Source organism: Rhinopithecus roxellana, chromosome 10 (genome assembly GCF_007565055.1).
Source record: "Rhinopithecus roxellana isolate Shanxi Qingling chromosome 10, ASM756505v1, whole genome shotgun sequence".
Taxonomy (NCBI): Eukaryota; Metazoa; Chordata; class Mammalia; order Primates; family Cercopithecidae; genus Rhinopithecus; species Rhinopithecus roxellana.
The window spans coordinates 67,755,260-67,774,098 of NC_044558.1; positions in this window are offsets into that span (position 1 = coordinate 67,755,260).

Here is an 18,839-nt window from a genome sequence, read left to right on the forward strand (position 1 = left end):
CATAGCCAGTTTCAAAATGATAGTGGTAGTTTTTATGAAATTTATGAATTTAGGACAGCTTTAAAAAATAATCATGCTAGGGCCCTACCTCAGACCAATTAAATCCTAATCTCTAGCGGTATAGTCAGAGATACTTTCAAAATTGTCCAGGGTGGAAAGTGGGAGGAGATAGAGGATCAGGAAAAATAACTAATGGCTTAATAGCTGGGTGACAAAATAATCTGTACGACAAACCCACATGACACAACTTTACCTATGTAACAAACCTGCACATGTACCCCTGAATTTAAAAGTTAAATTTAAAAAAATTATTTTAAAAAATTACTCCAAACTTAAGATAAAGAGAGGATATAATATGAAACTGGGAAATTGTTTACCAGTCCTAGCCAAGGATTATTTAATTATCTAGAGGAATGTACTTTTGTTTGTTCAGATTTTTATCTGGTAGAGATGCAAATGATTTCTGCCCAGTAGAAAAATAACCTCAAAGGTTTGTATCTAATTTAACAATTTTGTTATATTATTCTATTATTTCTATATGCCTATAAACATCCAGTTCTTCAAAATACTCTGAGGTTTTTTTTTTTCTTTGAGACAGGGTCTCACTGTCACCCAGGCTGGAGTGCAGTGGCTAGAACACAGCTAACTGCAGCCCTGACTTTCCGGACTTATGTTATCCTTCCACCTCAGCCTCTTCAGTAGCTGGGACAACAGGCACACACTACCACACCTGGCTAATTTTTTTTTTCTTTTTGTAAGGATGGGGTCTTACTAACTTACAAGAAGGTATAAGAACAAGCAATCCTTCTGCCTCTGTCTCCCAAAGTGCTGGAATTACAGGTGCAAACCACCACACTGGGCCTCAAAATGTTCTTTGAACCAGTTTTACCATCCTACTTCAGATCTCCTGTGTGTGGCCTTTGTCTTATCATTTTTGTTAAGAATACTATCAGCCAGGCACAGTGACTCACGCTTGTAATATCGGCAGGAGGATCGCTTGAGCCCAGGAGTTTGAGACCTGCCTGGGCAACAAAGTGAGACCCTGCCCCTACAAAACAATATATTTGTTAATTGGCCTGGCATGGTGGTATGCACCTGTGGTCCCAGCTACACTGGAGGCCAAGGCAGGAGGATGGCTTGAACCCAGGAGGTTGAAGTTGCAGTGAGCTGTATTCACATCACTGCACTCCAGCTTGGGTGACAGAGCAAGACTCTGTCTCTTAAAAAAAAAAGGAAAAAAAGAATACTATTCACAGGATGTGAAATTCTCATCTCTGTTGTGATATTTGATGTTGTCATACTTGCTGCGCCCATGGTATTTATTATCTTTGATCATCAGCTTTCTATTTTGCTCATGATATGGGTACCCTGGACATAGAGTAACTTTTTGATATATTCTTGATGGTCAAAAAATGTCTTATATGAAGATAAACATTGCAATTCCAATTTTTGGAAACAATAGGCAGGCCAAACAAAACGTGTCTGAGAGCAGGACAGGCCCCTGACCGCCACCAGTTGGTGACTTTTTCTTCAGTCAGTCACACTGGAAGCAAACTAGATCTGTATGAACAGCTCAGCACTTGGAAATTGGGCATTAGAAAAAATGTTATATATCATCCCTACCTTTTGAAAGGATAGCTCTTCTAAGTAGTTTAGAAGCATACCTTTCTGCCTGGGGAAGCCGCTTGCTTTTACTTTTCAAACATCAAAGTTTTTATTTGAGGTAAAGGTTTATTTTCCTGTGGAATTCGTATGGTTTGGAACAGCATGAAGGAAAATCTACTTTCCATTCACAGTTTTCAAAGACCCTTTTGACAGTCAAACGATGTCCTTATTCCTGCATCTGTTCCCTAAGAGATTTTCAGTGGAGCCCACTCTGTGATGTACGTGCCGGGTATTTAACATTTCCCCCCTTACTTAACCTGTGACTGACGGGTGTAAATGGCACAGCAGCCCCACCACTGATGGGGACGGTGTGGAGATGTGTTTGCGTGTCTGCGCTGCTCCCCCATGAGATGGAGCCAGTTTCCCTTTTGGCTTTGCTGGATACTGCATCCTTCCTTGCATGGCTCCTTCCCTTCCCAGCCTCACTCCCTGACCCTCTGTGAATTCTTCTTGGGAACACTTCCTAATAAATCACTTTCACATACATTCTGTCTTGGGATTTGCTTCTGGGAAACTCAACCTAAGACATTAAATGTGGCCTCAGTCCACAGTACCTATAGGTTATATTTAAAGTGATCATTTTCCCCCTATTATTTTGAGCTTTCTTTAAAAAAAAAAAAATCCTGATTATGGTTTCTTTTGTTTGTTTGTTTGTCTTTTTAGTGTGGGGTTGGTGCAGGCCTTAGCTAAGTCCTGTGGACCTTCTTCCCCTTGTTCAATATCAAACATATAGAAAATGCTCCTTTTGGAATGAAATTCCCCTACCAATCTCCCAAGGTTCTTTCTCTGAATGACATAACCACGTAAACCATGTAAACAGCATATTCTGTCTGCAGTGTCTGTTCACCTGGGACCTAGCATGGGATTTCCAAACTGTTCTCAGGAATACCCCATAGTTCCCCTCTCAGACTTCTCTGAAAACTCTTGCAGACTACATCCTCTTTTCAAATAATGCTCTCAGGGGACACTCACTGCATTGTTTGTGTGTGCTGTGTGGAATGAATGGCAAATACTTTACTACCTTCACATTTGAAATGACCAACTAAATAATCAATTCTTCCAGTAGTAGTTCAGTAAATCATATTATGTGATTGTTTACAATTCCTCCATGGCTCCACGACTTCCCATATCACTCAGAGAAAAAACTGAAGCCTTTCCCCAAATGGTCTTCCCATGATCTCTTCCTCCCACACCCTGAAACCCCCCACCCCGGCCACCATCACCCAAACTGGCCTTGTTCCTGGAACATGCCAAACAGACTCTGACCTCAGGGCCTGTGCACTTGCTGTTCCCTCTGCTGTCATCCTCTTCTCATGCTTATTCATGTATAATTTATTCTCATTGCCCTCAGGTCTCTTCTCAGATGTTATCTTCTCACTAAGACACTCTCAGAGTATTTCATAACAAATAACAGCTTACCTACCCAGCCCACTCATACTTCACTCCCTACTCCCTATATCCTTTCTCTTGCTTTATTATTATTATTTTTTTAGTCAACTCTGGTCTTCATCTGAAATGCTTTAGTTTGCTTAGTTATTTGTTTATGGTCTATGCCTATCTAGAATGTAAACTCTGTGAGGGAAGGGTTTATTTTGTTCACTGCTGTCTCTCAGCACCTGAAACAGGGTAGATGTTCAAATAAATATTTGAGTGAATAAATACATGAAAGAGCTTACACTAAGTCACATTTCATCTTTAAAGTGGAATAATTAGACACAGGACTCAACATCATGTTTCCAGATTTATTTTCCTTTTCTCTTTACAATTGTTTAATTTAATTTAAAAATGTATTTCTTCCCAGGGGTTTCGAAAATTATAGGTTCCTCCTTGCAAGATGTCAAATATTACAGAGATGTATTAAGAAATGACCAATAATTTTCTCTCTTATTATCCCACCCACTGAAACAATCAAAATTAATACCGTTTTCCCCACTGCTCGCACAGCAATACATATCTACCTAAAGACACATAGATATAGGGCTGGATTTGTTTGGTTTGTCATTAGAATATTAGACTGATATTAAATATCAGGAATACGACTTTCAGGGTAGTGGTTACATAAATGGATTCTAAAGTTAGACTCATTGGATTCAAATTTATTGGACTGGCAATCTTAGACATGTTATTTGATGCCTGGTTTTGCCTTTGTAAAATGGAAATAATAAGAGAAGCTTTCCATAAAATTGCTGTGAGAAGTAAATAACATTAATTAAAACAACAGCAACAACTTAGAATGGTACACATCACGTTTAAGCATAAGTAAATTATCTGATTCTTTTCCCACTTAATAGATTTTGGATATGCCTCTGAAATAGTACCTACAGATTTAATTCACTCTAGGAATACTTGCATAGCACTCCCTGGTATGGATAAACCAGGGATATAATTTTTTTAATCTCTCCTCTATTGAGAGACATACAGATTTTTAAAGTTTTAACCAGTACACGCAGTGCTGCAACAAATATCCTAACCATAGGTGCTTGTAAATTGCTGCATTATTTCTCTAAATATCCCCAAATAACTCATAAAATCCTAAAAGTGAGATTGTTTTTGGTATTCAAAAGGTCTGTGCTTATTTAACTTTAATAGAAATTATCAAATTACTTTTTAAAACTATTAGTAATAATCCACAAATACACAAACAATAAATATTTGCCCCTTTTCCTGCACCCTCACCAGCACTAAATGCTGAGACGCTTTTAAAGTTTTGCTTAGTGATGACAAAAACATGGAATCTTGTTTTCATTTTATTTTAAAATTTTAAACCATGACTGATCATTGCTTCATGTGTTTACTGGCAATTCTCATTTCCTTTCCTATGAAAGATCTCTTCATGTTCTTTATCCATGGTTTAGCAGGGTTGTCTTTTTTATTTTTAACTCAGCTTATATAAGAGGAACAAAGGAACACTTGTTTTTTGTTGTTTGTTTGAGTTCTTGTTTTTTGAGACAGGGTCTCACTCTGTCACCCAGGCTGGTGTGCAGTGGAGCAATCGTAACTCACTGCAGCCTCAAGCTCCTGGGCTCAAGCGATCCTCTTGCCTCAGCCTCCTGAGTAGCTGGGACCACAGGCACATACCACCATTCCTGGCAAGAACATTTGTTTATGATTTGTGTTACGAAATATTTTTTCCCAGTCTACTGTGTTTGGTTTTAGACTTTGTAATATCTCTTGCATCCTTTTATTTTATGTTTTCATGTAGGTCAAATTTATCTATTCTTATTTTAGGGTTTGGGGTTTTCTGTATTTCCTGTTTTTGTAAAGAAATTCTTAGTATCAAGTAATAAGAATATCTTCCTAAAATTTAATCTAATGAGTTTATTGTCTTGTTTATAATATTTAAGATCTTCAAGCCATCTGAACAATATTTTTGTATGTATATGAGGTGAGGGCATAACTTTTCTTATAGATGGATAGATAATTGAGTCAGCACCATTTATTATATAAGCCACTCTTTGCCTGTTTATTGATGAAGTTTTCAAGTATATTTTGATTTGTTTCTTGGCTTCCTCTTCTAGCCTTCTTACTAATCTTTCTAGTCCTGTGCTAACACTGTCTAGATTACAGTCATTTCATATTATGTTTCAATAATTGATATAGCAAAGCTCTCTCAACCGTTCTTTTAAAAAATTATTGGTCACTTTTAAATATATAATCTTCTTTCTGGTGCTAAAACAATTTTGTGCAAGCTTTTAAAAGCCTATTTGGATGCAGTTAGACATGGAAATAAATTAACCTTGTTTATTTGGGAAAAAGAGACATTTTTCTCATATTGAGTCTTCTTCCCATCTAAAACATGGCATGTCTCTCAATTTATGTAGATGCTATTGTGTATCTTTCAGAAAGAATTTAGCCTGCTTCATATAGATACTATACCTTTCTTTTAAGATTTATTCCTGAGAATTGTGTCATTTTTGTCACAATTAGAAACTGAGTATTTTTCTCCTTCTCCATTTCTAACTGATTACCATCAGACTCCAGATTCTTTATGCTATTATGCCAGGGAGAAGAAGCATCTTACTTATTTCCAACCTTGTCAACTTATCACTGACATTCTTTTTTCATTTAAAATTTGTCATTATTCTAGCTCTAAACACTTACAGTAAGTTTGAAAAGCTGTCTGCTTTATATTATGGGCTTTATATATAACTCAAGTGATTTTCCCTTGCAAGAAAGTTTAACAGAAGGCCAGGTGTAGTGGCTCATGTTTGCAATCCAAGCACTTTGGGAGGCCAAGGCAGGTGGATCACTTGAAGTCAGGAGTCCGAGACTAGTCTGGACAATATGGCAAAACCTGTTCTCTACTAAAAAATACAAAAATTAGCCAGGCATGGTGGCACGTGCCTGTAATCCCAACTATTCGGGAGGCCGAGGCACAAGAATAGCTTGAACCCAGGAGGTGGACATTGCAGTGAGCCAGTTAGTGGAGATCGCACCACTGCACTCCAGCCTGGGTGACAGAGCGAGACTCTGTCTCAAATAAATAAATAAATAAATAAATAAATAAATAAATAAATAAATAAAAATAACAGAGTATTTAGGTTTTATCTGTGAACCAAAATGGTATTTTACAAATATTTATGAGAAGAAACTCTAAGAATGCAGGATTTGGAATTGGACATAGGATTACTTTATATCACACAATGTGGTTAAAAAGACTATTATGTGACTAGCACCTGTCACTTTGCTGTGTCCATTTATAGATTCCCCTTCAGTAGTATTTTCATAACTCAGCCCCCTAATTCAAGCCATAATGGCCTCAGCAGCAAGAGCAGATGGGAAGGGAAAGAGATTCAGCATGAGGACTGGTTCTTGGGGGAGGCCATCCAGCTGTCAGTTGAGGGGAGGTTCAGGAGGCCCATAGGGACTGTCATACCAGCTTCAGGGGTGATGGCCTTCTGTTGGAGGTACTGATTCCAAAAGGAAAGTGGCTAGGTTCCTTGTAGTGATGAAACTGCAACAGAAAGTCAGAAGCAACTCCTAGGTCAGGATGACCATAAGCATTGGCAAGGAATCTTTTCCAAAGACAGCGGGTCCACAGTCAACCACACTGAACCTCAGGGCAAGTCTCCAGTCCTAGAAGGGATGAGAGTAGTCAACAAGGTACTGATTGGATCTTAGAAACCGAGGCTGAGGCAAAAGCCAGTGCCACCAGCTGAGGCAGCAAACAGGTAGAGCAACAGCAGGATCTGATAACAAGGTGGTCTGGGAGAAACTCTGGACACAAAGGCTGCCAGTATGCCATCAGACCCTGGGTCTGGCCTCTTAGTTCCTTGAACTCCTCTCCTTCAGTGACTTTGTACTCCATGCTAGTCACTCACTTGCGTCATAGTATCTAGACCTTGTCATCACCAACAATTGCAACTCCTCCATAATCTCAGTTCCATATATCCCACTTTCTGACCACCACTTCCCATCTGCATAGCTTATTCTTTCTGTTACCTGAATGCCAGTTCTCATTCGTTTTTACCAGATGACACGTTCTCTGCATTCTCACTGCCCCTTACACATTTTATGCCCTTTTTACTTCTTTACCCAGCTTAAATTCTACAAACAATTATTACACAAGAGTATCTTGTTTTATTACACTTCCTTTTATTGCACTTAGCAGATAGTGCATTTTTTACATATTGAAGATTTGTGGCAACTCTGCCTTGAGCAAGGCTATCAGCACCATTTTTTCAAAAGCATGTGTTCACTTAGTGTCTCTGTGTCACATTTTGGTAATTCTTGTACTATGTCATACTTTTCCAATATTATTACATCTGTTACCATGATCTCTGGTTACTGATCTTTAATGTTACTATTGTAATTGTTTTGGGACACCACAAACTGCACCCTTATGAGACAGTGTACTTAATTGATTAATGTGTGTGTTTTGACTGTTCTGCCAACTAGCTGTTCCCATTTCTCTCCCTCTCCTCAGGTCCTCCCTCTTCCCTGAGACCCAACATTATTGAAATTAGGCCAATTAGTAACCCAACCTCTAAGTGCTCAAGTCAAAAGAAGAGTTGTGTGTCTCTCCCTTCAACCCAGTTAGAATTTATTAAGCTAGGTGAGGAAGGCATGCTGACAGCCAAGATAGGCTGAAAGCTAGGCTTCTTGCACTGAACAGTCAGCCAAGTTGTGAATGCAAAGGAATAGTTCTTGAAGGAAATTTAAAGTGCTACTCCAGTGAACACACCAATGATAAGAAAGTGGAACAGCCTCATTGCTGATAGAGAGACAGTTGTAGTGGTCTGGATAGATCAAACCAGTCGTCACATTCTCTTAAGCCAAAGCCTAATCCAGAGAAAAGCCCCAACTCTCTTCAATTCTATGAAGGCTGAGATAGGTGAGGAAGATGTAGAAGAAAAGTCTGAAGGCATCAGAGGTTGGTTCATGAGGTTTAAGGGAAAAAGCCATCTCCCTACAATAAAAGAACAAGGTGAAACAGCAAGTGCTGATGGAGAAGCTGCAGCAAGTTGTCCAGAAGATCTAGTTAAGATCACTGATGAAAGTGGCTACACTAAAAACCCATTTGCAGTGTTGACCAAACAGCCTTCTATTGGAAGAAGATGCCATCTGAGACTTTCACAGCTAGAGAGGAGGAATCAATGCCTGACTTCAAAGCTTCAAAGGACAAGCCGACTCTCTTGCTGGAGGCTAATGCAGCTAGTGACTTTAAGTTGAAGGCAACGTTCATTGACCATTCGGAAAATCTAAGGGCCCTTAAGAATTATGCTGAATCTACTCTTCCTATGCTCTATAAAGGGAACAACAAAGCCTGAATGACAGCACTTTTGTTTACAGCTTGGTTTACTGAATATTTTTTAGCCCACTGTTGAGACCTACTGTTTAAATGAAGACTCTTTTCAAAATAGTACTGTTTATTGCCACAGCACCTGGTTACTCAAGAGCTCTGAGGGAGATGTACAAGGAGATAAATGTTGTTGTTTTCATGTTGCTAACACACCATCCATTCTGCAGCCCATCGATCAAGAAGTCATTTTGACTTTCAAGTCTTCTGATTTAAGAAATACATTTCATAAAACTATAGCTTCCATAGATAGTGATTCCATGGATACATATGGGCAAAGTAAATTGAAAACCTTCTGGAAAGGATGCACCATTCTAGATGTCATTTATAACATTTGTGATTCATGGGAGGAAGTTAAAATAGTAACATTAGCAGGAGTTTGGAAGAAGTTGATTACAACCTTCATAGATGGCTTTGGGGGGCTTAAGACTTCAATGGAGGAAGTGAGTGTAGATGTGGTGGAAAAGTAAGAGAAGTGGAGCCTGAAGATGTGACTGAATTGCTGCAACCTCATGATAAAATTTGAACAGATGAGGAGGTGCTTCATATGGATGTGCAAGGAAGTGGTTTCTCAATATAGAATCTATTTCTGGTGAAGGTGCCCTGAACATAGTTGAAATGACGACAAAGAATTTGGAGTATCTCATGAACTTAATTGATAAAGTAGTGGCAGGGTTTGAGAATATTAACTCTAATTTTGGAAGTTCTACAGTGGGGAAAATGTTATCAAACACCATCACATGCTACAGAGAATTTTTTTCTGAAAGGAAGAGTCAATCAGTGAGGCAAACTTTATTTTCATCTTATTTTAAGACATTGCCACAGCCACCCTGATCTTCATCAACGACCACGCTAATAAGTCAGCAGCCGTCAACGTTGAGGCAAAATCTTCCACCAGCAAAAAGATTACAACTAGCTCAGATGATTGCTAGCATTACTTTTTACCAATAAAGTAATTTTCAATTAAGGTATGCACATTTTTAAGACATAATAATATCACACATATATACTATGTGTGATATATAATATCCTATACTACAGTATAGCGTAAGCTTTTACATGCACTGAAAAACAAAAAAATTCATATGACTAATTTACTGTGATATTTGCTTTATTGTGGTGGTCTGGAACCGAACCCACAATACCCCTGAGGTATACCTCTAATCACTCTCTTGCATACTTGCATATAATTCCCTTGCCCCTCTTTCACTTCATTGTACTCATTTGGCAAAAGCACAACTCTTGTCACACTGGACGTTCTTCTCTGTTCACTCATCTAGATTCTCTTTCTATCCTTCTTTGCTCTGTGCCCTAGGAGGCTGCCTTTTATAGACGTCTTAACAAGATTCTCCTTCCTTTAGCTATTAGTTAGGTTCAGTCAATGAGAGGCACCACTAGGAGCATGGAGGGCAAGGGAAAGAGAGGTAGAGGTATTGATCTTCTGCTCTTCACAGTCAGGCTGAAGTTTCGCAATGGCTGAGTTTCTTTAAGGCCACAGATCTGAATGAGGGACCTTTCTCCTACAGGGTTCTGATAACTGCTCTTGCCCTTTTGGCCTTGTGGTGGAATGTCTCCCTGCTGTTGCTAACCCTGGAGTGTTTCATCATCCTTGTGGGATCCCCATATCACACTCCTTACCTTCAAGAATTGTCCCTTCATTAGATTCTCTTCCATTTTAACTCCTCTTGAAAGTGTCTTTTCTTTCCTCCTTGGGTTAACTCCAGTTTTCAGATACTCTGTGCCTGCTCCTGTGCATCTAAATATGGCTGGAGAAAAACTACAACCTCCTAATTGAGTTGTAGTTAAAATTTATGACCAGGAACTATCACTGTGCCCCTAATGGCTACAGGTAATGATATCACATATTTCAAGTCCATTAATTCCTACTGTCTATTTCATACCTTCTTCTCTCTTCTTAAACCCCAAAATTTCATCCCATCTTCACTCTCAACAGATGATTTTATTTCCTACTTTCCTGAGGAAATTGAAGCAATCAGAAGACAACCCCCCCAACTCACGCCACCTCATGCACCTAACAAGCAGCCTCATCTCCCACACACTCAACTTTTCTCTCTGGTACCACAGATAATCTATTTGTACTCTATATAAAACTAGTCTCCACACTTGTGGACTGGACTCCAACCCCTCTTATCAAATCAAGGACTTTGCTCTAGCAGTTTTCCTTTGTCTCTCCACAGCAACAATCTTCTCTCTCTCCCTTCTTCTCTCTCTCTCTCTGATCATTGTCATCAGTTATATTAGCATTTATATTTCTCTCATTTAAACAACAACAATAACAACACCTCTCTTATTCCCTACTGTCCCATTTCTCTTCCTTTCCATTGGCAGCAAGATTCCTAGAAAGAGTTATCTATGTTTACTGTTTTCAGCTGCTTTCCTTGTATTTCATTTGAACCCATTCCATGTTATTAATTATAATGCTCAAACCTTGGGCCTTGACATATCAGCAGCTTTTGATGCTCTCCCTCTTCCATCATACTCTCCAAACATACCACATTCTTGGTTTTTGTCATACCTCTTGGGTTGCTTCTTCTCACTTTCTTTTGCTGTTTGCTTCTCTTAATTCATCCTCTTAATGTTGTAGTGTCCCAGGGCTCAGACTTGGACCTCTTTTTCATCTACATTTTGATAACCTCAAGCAATCCTATGTCCTTTAATAAATTCTATATGCTAATGATTGTCATTGTTACGAATCTGTTGAACTCCAAGCTCATATGCCCAAGTGCCTACTCAACATCTTCATGTGAATGTCTGATATTTCCAAAACAAGCCTCTTGATTTCCCTGTTCCCTAAACTAGTTCCATTCATAGCTCTTCCTATCACAGCTAATGTCAACTCCAATCTTCTAGTAGCGGACAAAAAGTTGTAGCTATTCTTGACTTTCCCCACCAGTACCCCTTATTTTGTCTCCTATTATCCTCCTCGCTCAATTGGTTCCAGTTACACTGGTTTCTTGGCTGTTCTTTAAACATGCCAGGCATACCTCTGCCATAGAGACTTTTTTGTAACTTATCTCTCTGGGTAGAATGTTTTTTGGTGTGTGTGTGTGTGTGTGTGTGTGGTGTACATGTGTGTTTTGAGACAGAATCTTGCTCTGTCACCCAGGCTGGAGTGCAGTGGCATGATCACAGATCACTGCAGCCTCAATCAAGTGGGCTCAAATAATCCTCCCACTTTAGCCTCCCAAATAGCTGGGACTATAGGCATCCACCACCACACCCAGCTGTTTTTTAAATTTTTTGTAGAGACAGGCCTTGCTAATGTTGCCCAAGCTGGTCTCTAACTCCTGGGCTGAAGTGATCCCCCAATGTCAGCCTCCCAAAGTGCTGGGATTAAAGGTGTGAGTCACTGCACCCACCATAGAATAGAATGCTCTTTCCACAATTATCATCTGGCTACTTCCTCTTATCCTTTTAATCCTTACACAGCTCTCACTTTCTCAGTAAGACTTACCCTGACCATTCTATGTAATAATGCAACTTATGCATACGCAGACACACACATACACACATACATATCCTTAGCTCTATTTTGTCATTTTCTCAGAGAACTTACCACCTTAATTATAAATATTGTTTGTTGTCTATCTCGTCTGCTGAAATATAAGCTCTACAAGGGGTGGGGGATCCTTCTGCTTTGTTCACTGATATATCCCAAGTTCCTGGAACAGTTCCTGGCACATAGTAGGCACTCAAATATTGAGTAGGCACAAAAATGTTGTTGAAGGGATGGAAGGTAAATTAAATATTATTAAATTCTGCTGGTATGGAGGAAGAATCTAAGTCTGTTTGCATCCTGCTTATTTCAGACAAAATGGGATCAAGGACCAGGTCAGACCTTATATAGAGATTCTACCGGGATAGGTCTGGATAGGAGAGTCTAGCCGAGGAAGAGGTAGGTTTAGGGAAAGGGAAAAAAGGCCAGCAGATCCTCCCAATCTTGGAGCAGTGTAAGACTCAGCTGAGCAGATCCTTGTTCATGCTGGTTAAAATTTGGAGAGTTCTGCAAGGTCCAAATGTGGAGAAAGTAATAGGTAATAAGGTACTAGGGTTTATTCACTGACATGACTAGAGAAAGCTTTTGCTAATGATAAGATACACAATTCAATGTGTATTTGCCTAAGATAATCAGGAATACAGAAATCAGAGTGGTGTGTGTGTGTGTGTGTGTGCACATGTGTGTGTATAGAGTGTTTTTGCTCCCACCTTTTCCTGAATGTAGCTTATATAATCTAGAAGGAATGAGACAATATGCAAGTCCTAGATGAAAGATGAGTTCCAGAGATTCTCTGTTCAGGCTTGTCTGACCAACCCTTTATGACATTCCACTCCCTGAGGAAATCCAGCCTGTTACACCAGCATGTACAGATATTAATCTATACTAGTATAGCTCAGTGTCTTTCAAAACATGGCCTGTGGATCACCTGGATTAGAATAGTTGTGTGTCTCTGACAAAAATGTAAATTCCTGAATCCTCCTCAGACCTATTAAATCATAGGATAAGGCCAGGAATCTGCATACGCAAGAAGCTCCCTAGATAATTCTGGCACATACAAAAGGTTGAGAACCACTGCTACAGATGAAGAGATGTGCTTTGCCCTACTTTCATTGGTCTACACTATTTCATCTTTTATTCTGTGTCTCATCCTTTTTTCATTTCACATTTTAAAAGCATAAAAGGAAGACTTTGTTCTGAAAATAATCCATTTTGGGGATTAATTGGGAAATTACAGGTAAAGTTTACTTGATTCAATGATTCCTGTGACTCATTTCCTCTCCTTCATGTACTTTTAGGTGGGTGATAAGAAACACCAATCCATATCCTAACCAGGCATACAAATTCCCCCTTTTCTCCCAGTTAGGGTTTTGTTGAACTTTTAAACTGCTTTATCTTCAGCTCTAGACCAACAATTCCTTCTAAGTCTGCTTTCCTTCTAAGACTGCTTTCCAGAGAAAGTGGAAAGTTTCACACCAAATACAGGAACTGAGCAGAATTTGAGGCTAAAATATCCCCTCTGAATGTCAATTAGCCCAAGGCCGAATTGTAGTAGACAGACTACCATCTGTAGCATCATCCATGATTTAGAACAATGCAATCATGAACTGCAATCTGTGAGTATGCTTTCCTTGCAGAACAATCCACTGTCTGGTACCAAACAGGTAGAAAGTCATATCTAAGAGGTTCCCCAAACAGTTATTACAATTTGATTTTAGCAAATAATCAGATGATCTTAAGATCTTCTAGATTATTTCTTTTCTTTTCTTTTCTTTTTTTTTTTTTTTTTTTTTTTTTTGAGACGGAGTCTGGCTCTGTCTCCCAGGCTGGAGTGCAGTGGCCGGATCTCAGCTCACTGCAAGCTCCGCCTCCCGGGTTCACGCCATTCTCCTGCCTCAGCCTCCCAAGTAGCTGGGACTACAGGCGCCCGCCACCTCGCCCGGCTAGTTTTTTTGTATTTTTTAGTAGAGACGGGGTTTCACTGTGTTAGCCCGGATGGTCTCGATCTCCTTGACCTCGTGATCCGCCCGTCTCGGCCTCCCAAAGTGCTGGGATTACAGGCTTGAGCCACCGCGCCCGGCCTAGATTATTTCTTAAAGGGAAATTCAATGGAGGAAATTTAGCTAATAGAATACCTATCCTTCCAACTTCTCTCTAAAACAAAATGATTTGGCTTTTATCAAAGGAGACTTCAAAGCAAACTCTTTTTGCCAAGTTCACCTTCATTTTCATTGACACTAAAGAGAATTCAGCAGATATTAGGATAATTCCAAAAGACTCTTTTTTGCTCTTGGGTTATCTTGCTTTCCATATGATATCCCAAATCCCCAACAATCAAGTGGAATTCCAGAACCATTTAAAAGTACAGGAAACTTTCAACACACCCTGTCTCTTCGGAACCCAGTTGCTTTTAGAAAGAAGAATTCTTTTACTCAGTGTTTTTAGAAGGACATATCAAAATGCTTGTCATTTTGAAATTTCTGTTAATTTTGTATTACTTTTTTTACTTTTCAGTTCTCAAAATAACACTGTGAAAATGACTATTTTTTTCAATTTTCTCAACTTAGGTGGGGGAATGGGAGGCATAAAATCCAAATTCATTAAATCTAGGCTAGAACCTCATAACACTATTTCCTAGACAGGAATTTGGTAAGGAGGGTCTAACTTATATGGCAAGTGGGTGAAGAGAAGCGTTAATTGATGAAGGAGTCTGTCCTCATTGGGCAGTTTCACCTATAACCAGTGAGACAACACTGCCCACAAGCGAAGCCTTATATCAGACCTCCACAGAAAAATGGAAATAAGATAGGAAACAGGACATCCTGCCCAAAAAGGCATCCAGCATGCCCTGCCTTGCAGTGAACTGGCTTTGGTTCTTGTACTCCTTTGGAAAGTAGTCCTTAGGTAGGTAAGGTAGGAAGCAGAGCTCCATTCTTGGGGTGGAGGACCAGCCTGAACAAAACAGTATGTCAGGACCTCCCACCACTAGACGAGGCTTCAGGAAGTGGGCTGTCTTTTACAGACATTTGGTGTCCTAGGCAGGTAGAGATATCCCCAGTCAGCTCTATGAGCACTAGTCCCATGTCTGATGGGAAGCAAAGCTAGCCTCTGGAGTGTGTGTGTGTATGTCTGTGTGTCTCTCCCTGTGTGTGTATGATGCCTGTTCTTCTGTTCCAGGATTCCCTACAAGGCCCAAGAACAAATGTATTGTCTAGGAGAATTTGCAAGGATGTAGGAACATGGCTCTGGACTCAGACTGACCTTGGTTGGAATCCTGCCTCTGCTACTTAAAAGCTAACTGACAGTGGGCAAGTTTTCTTAATCTCTTTCAGTCTCAGTTTCCACAACCATAAGGTGGGAATAATAATAGTCATCCCATAGAAACGTAATCCAGCACATAAACAGAACCAAAGACAAAAACCACAGGATTATCTCAGTAGATGCAGAAAAGGCCTTTGACAAAATTCAACAGCCCTTCATGCTAAAAACTCTCAGTAAATTTGGTATTGCTGGAACGTATCTCAAAATAATAAGAGCTATTTATGACAAACCCACAGTCAATATCATACTGAATGGGCACAAACTGGAAGCATTTCCTTTGAAAACTGACACAAGACAGGGATGCCCTCTCTCACCACTCCTATTCAACTTAGTGTTGGAAGTTCTGGCTAGGGCAATCAGGCAAGAGAAAGAAATAAAGGGTACTCAGTTAGGAAAAGAGGAAGTCAAATTGTCCCTGTTTGCAGATGACATGATTGTATATTTAGAAAACCCCATTGTCTCAGCCCAAAATCTCGTTCAGCTGATAAGCAACTTCTGCAAAGTCTCAGGATACAAAATCAATGTGCAAAAATCACAAGCATTTTTATACACCAGTAACAGACAAGCAGAGAGCCAAATCATGAATGAACTCCCATTCACAATAGCTTCAAAGAGAATAAAATACCTAGGAATCCAACTTACAAGGGATGTGAAGGACCTCTTCAAGGAGAACTACAAACCACTGCTCAGTGAAATAAAAGAGGATACAAACAAATGGAAGAACATACCATGCTCATGGATAGGAAGAATCAATATTGTGAAAATGGTCATACTGCGCAAGGTAATTTATAGATTCAATGCCATCCCCATTAAGCTACCAATGACTTTCTTCACAGAATTGGAAAAAACTGCTTTAAAGTTCATATGGAAGCGTAAAAGACCCCGCATTGCCAAGACAATCCTAAGTCAAAAGAACAAACCTGGAGGCATCACGCTACCTGACTTCAAACTATACTACAAGGCTACAGTAACCAAAACAGCATGGTACTGGTACCAAAACAGAGATATAGAACAATGAAGCAGAACAGACCCCTCAGAAATAATACCACACATCTATAGCCATCTGATCTTTGACAAACCTGACAAAAACAAGAAATGGGGAAAGGATTCCCTATTTAATAAATGGTGCTGGGAAAATTGGCTAGCCATAAGTAGAAAGCTGAAACTGGATCCTTTCCTTACTCCTTATATGAAAATTAATTCAAGATGGATTAGAGACTTAAATATTAGACCTAAAACCATAAAAACCCTAGAAGAAAACCTAGGCAATACCATTCAGGACATAGACAAGGGCAAAGACTTCACTGCTAAAACACAAAAAAACAATGGCAACAAAAGCCAAAATTGACAAATGGGATCTAATTAAACTAAAGAGCTTCTGCACAGCAAAAGAAACTACCATCAGAGTGAACAGGCAACCTACAGAATGGGAGGAAAGTTTTGCAAACTACTCATCTAACAAAGGGTTAATATCCAGAACCTACAAAGAACTTAATCAAATTTACAAGAAAAAAACAAACAACCCCATCAAAAAGTGGGCAAAGGATATGAACAGATTACTTCTCAAAAGAAGACATTCATACAGCCAACAGACACATGAAAAAATGCTCATCATCACTGGCCATCAGAGAAATGCAAATCAAAACCACAATGAGATACCATCTCACACCAGTTAGAATGGCAATCATTAAAAAATCAGGAAACAACAGGTGCTGGAAAGGATGTGGAGAAATAGGAACACTTTTACACTGTTGGTGGGACTGTAAACTAATTCAACCATTGTGGAAAATAGTGTGGCAATTCCTCAAGGATCTAGAACTAGAAATACCGTTTGACCCAGCCATCCCATTACTGGGTATATACCCAAAGGATGATAAATCACGCTGCTACAAAGACACATGCACACGTATGTTTACTGCGGCACTATTCACAATAGCAAAGAATTGGAATCAACCCAAATATCCATCAGTGACAGACTGGATTAAGAACATGTGGCACATATACACTATGGAATACTATGCAGCCATAAAAAAGGGTGAGTTCGTGTCCTTTGTAGGGACATGGATGCAGCTGGAAACCACCATTCTCAGCAAACTATCACAAGAACAGAAAACCAAATAACGCATGTTCTCACTCATAGGTGGGAACTGAACAATGAGATCACTTCGACACAGGAAGGGGAACATCACACACCGGGTCCTATTGTGGGGAGGGGGGAGGGGGGAGGAATAATATTATCTCTAATGTAAATGACGGATAAATGACATTACCCCTAATGTAAATTTACCTAATGTAAATGACGAGTTAATGGGTGTAGCACACCAACATGGCACATGTATACATATGTAACAAACCTGCATGCTGAGCACATGTACCCTAGAACTTAAAGTATAATAAAAAAAGAACGGTTGTAAGGAATAATTAGACTGGATAGCATATTGTAAATTGTCTAGCACAGTATCTGTCACATAGTATGTCCACAATAAGTTCCCCTATTAACATTAAGATGATCTTATCTGTGCCATTTTCCATGCTTCCTTTGAATTCATGGAACAAAGTAGTGAAAAATTCTGCTCAGCAAGTACAAAATCATTGTTTAGACCAGATCTGAGGCCAGCATAAAAGCCAAAAGAATGTTGTAGCTAGAGAGTCCAAATGCAACCCTAGCTCTTCTGAATTCCCTAAGGGACTACTCAAGGTAAAGCTGTCACAGAGAGTTTGTGATTAAACCATTGGATAAAAGCCAGACACATTGCATGCTTGAAAAAGGAGTTATTTTCACAAGGGTAATTGCCAGAGACTGATGCAGTCAAGAGTCAAAGCAGGGTAGATTCTCATCAGAAATGTGTGCCCACAGCAAAGACTCTTGGCAGAGGACACACAACGTTAGGCTGTGACATCAGACTTTTGGACCACTGAGCTGCATAAGCAGACCCAGCAGAGCGAAAACTCACCAGTAAGAATTAACGCTGGAGGAAGTTTAAGAATGCCAGGCCCCAAGAAGCTTGCAAAATCACATTGCTATGGAACAGCTGGTTCTTTCAGTGCCTGAGATCATTGCCAGATTCCATCTTTTTCCATAATAATACATTACCTCTATTAATTCACAGAATCCAGGGCAAGATTATATGAAAACTACTAGATGCTGTGCAAATGGCCCCTTATCCATAACTAGAAATTATGTATGTTGTAATTAGTTTGCTATAACTAAAACTGCGAGCCCCAACATGAAGAATCTTGTACTTCATGACATGAGATGCTTGAGCAGTTTTATTTTATTTTTTAACTGTCTTTGGCAGCTGTCCGATAATACTTGGAGAGAAGCAGTCCCTTGCACCCCAGCTACCCCCTTGCTGCTCCATTTAGCCCCTTAGAAAAGCTTGTTGAGCAATTAAGGCAGGAACATTGAAACCTTACTCACCTTCAGTCAACCTTTCCTTAATTGGGCAATCAATTTACATACTTCCAGTCCTGACAAAAAAGAAATGCAGTTTTGGCTTTCCAGGAGTGAGCTATTAAGATTGTAAGCCATTTACC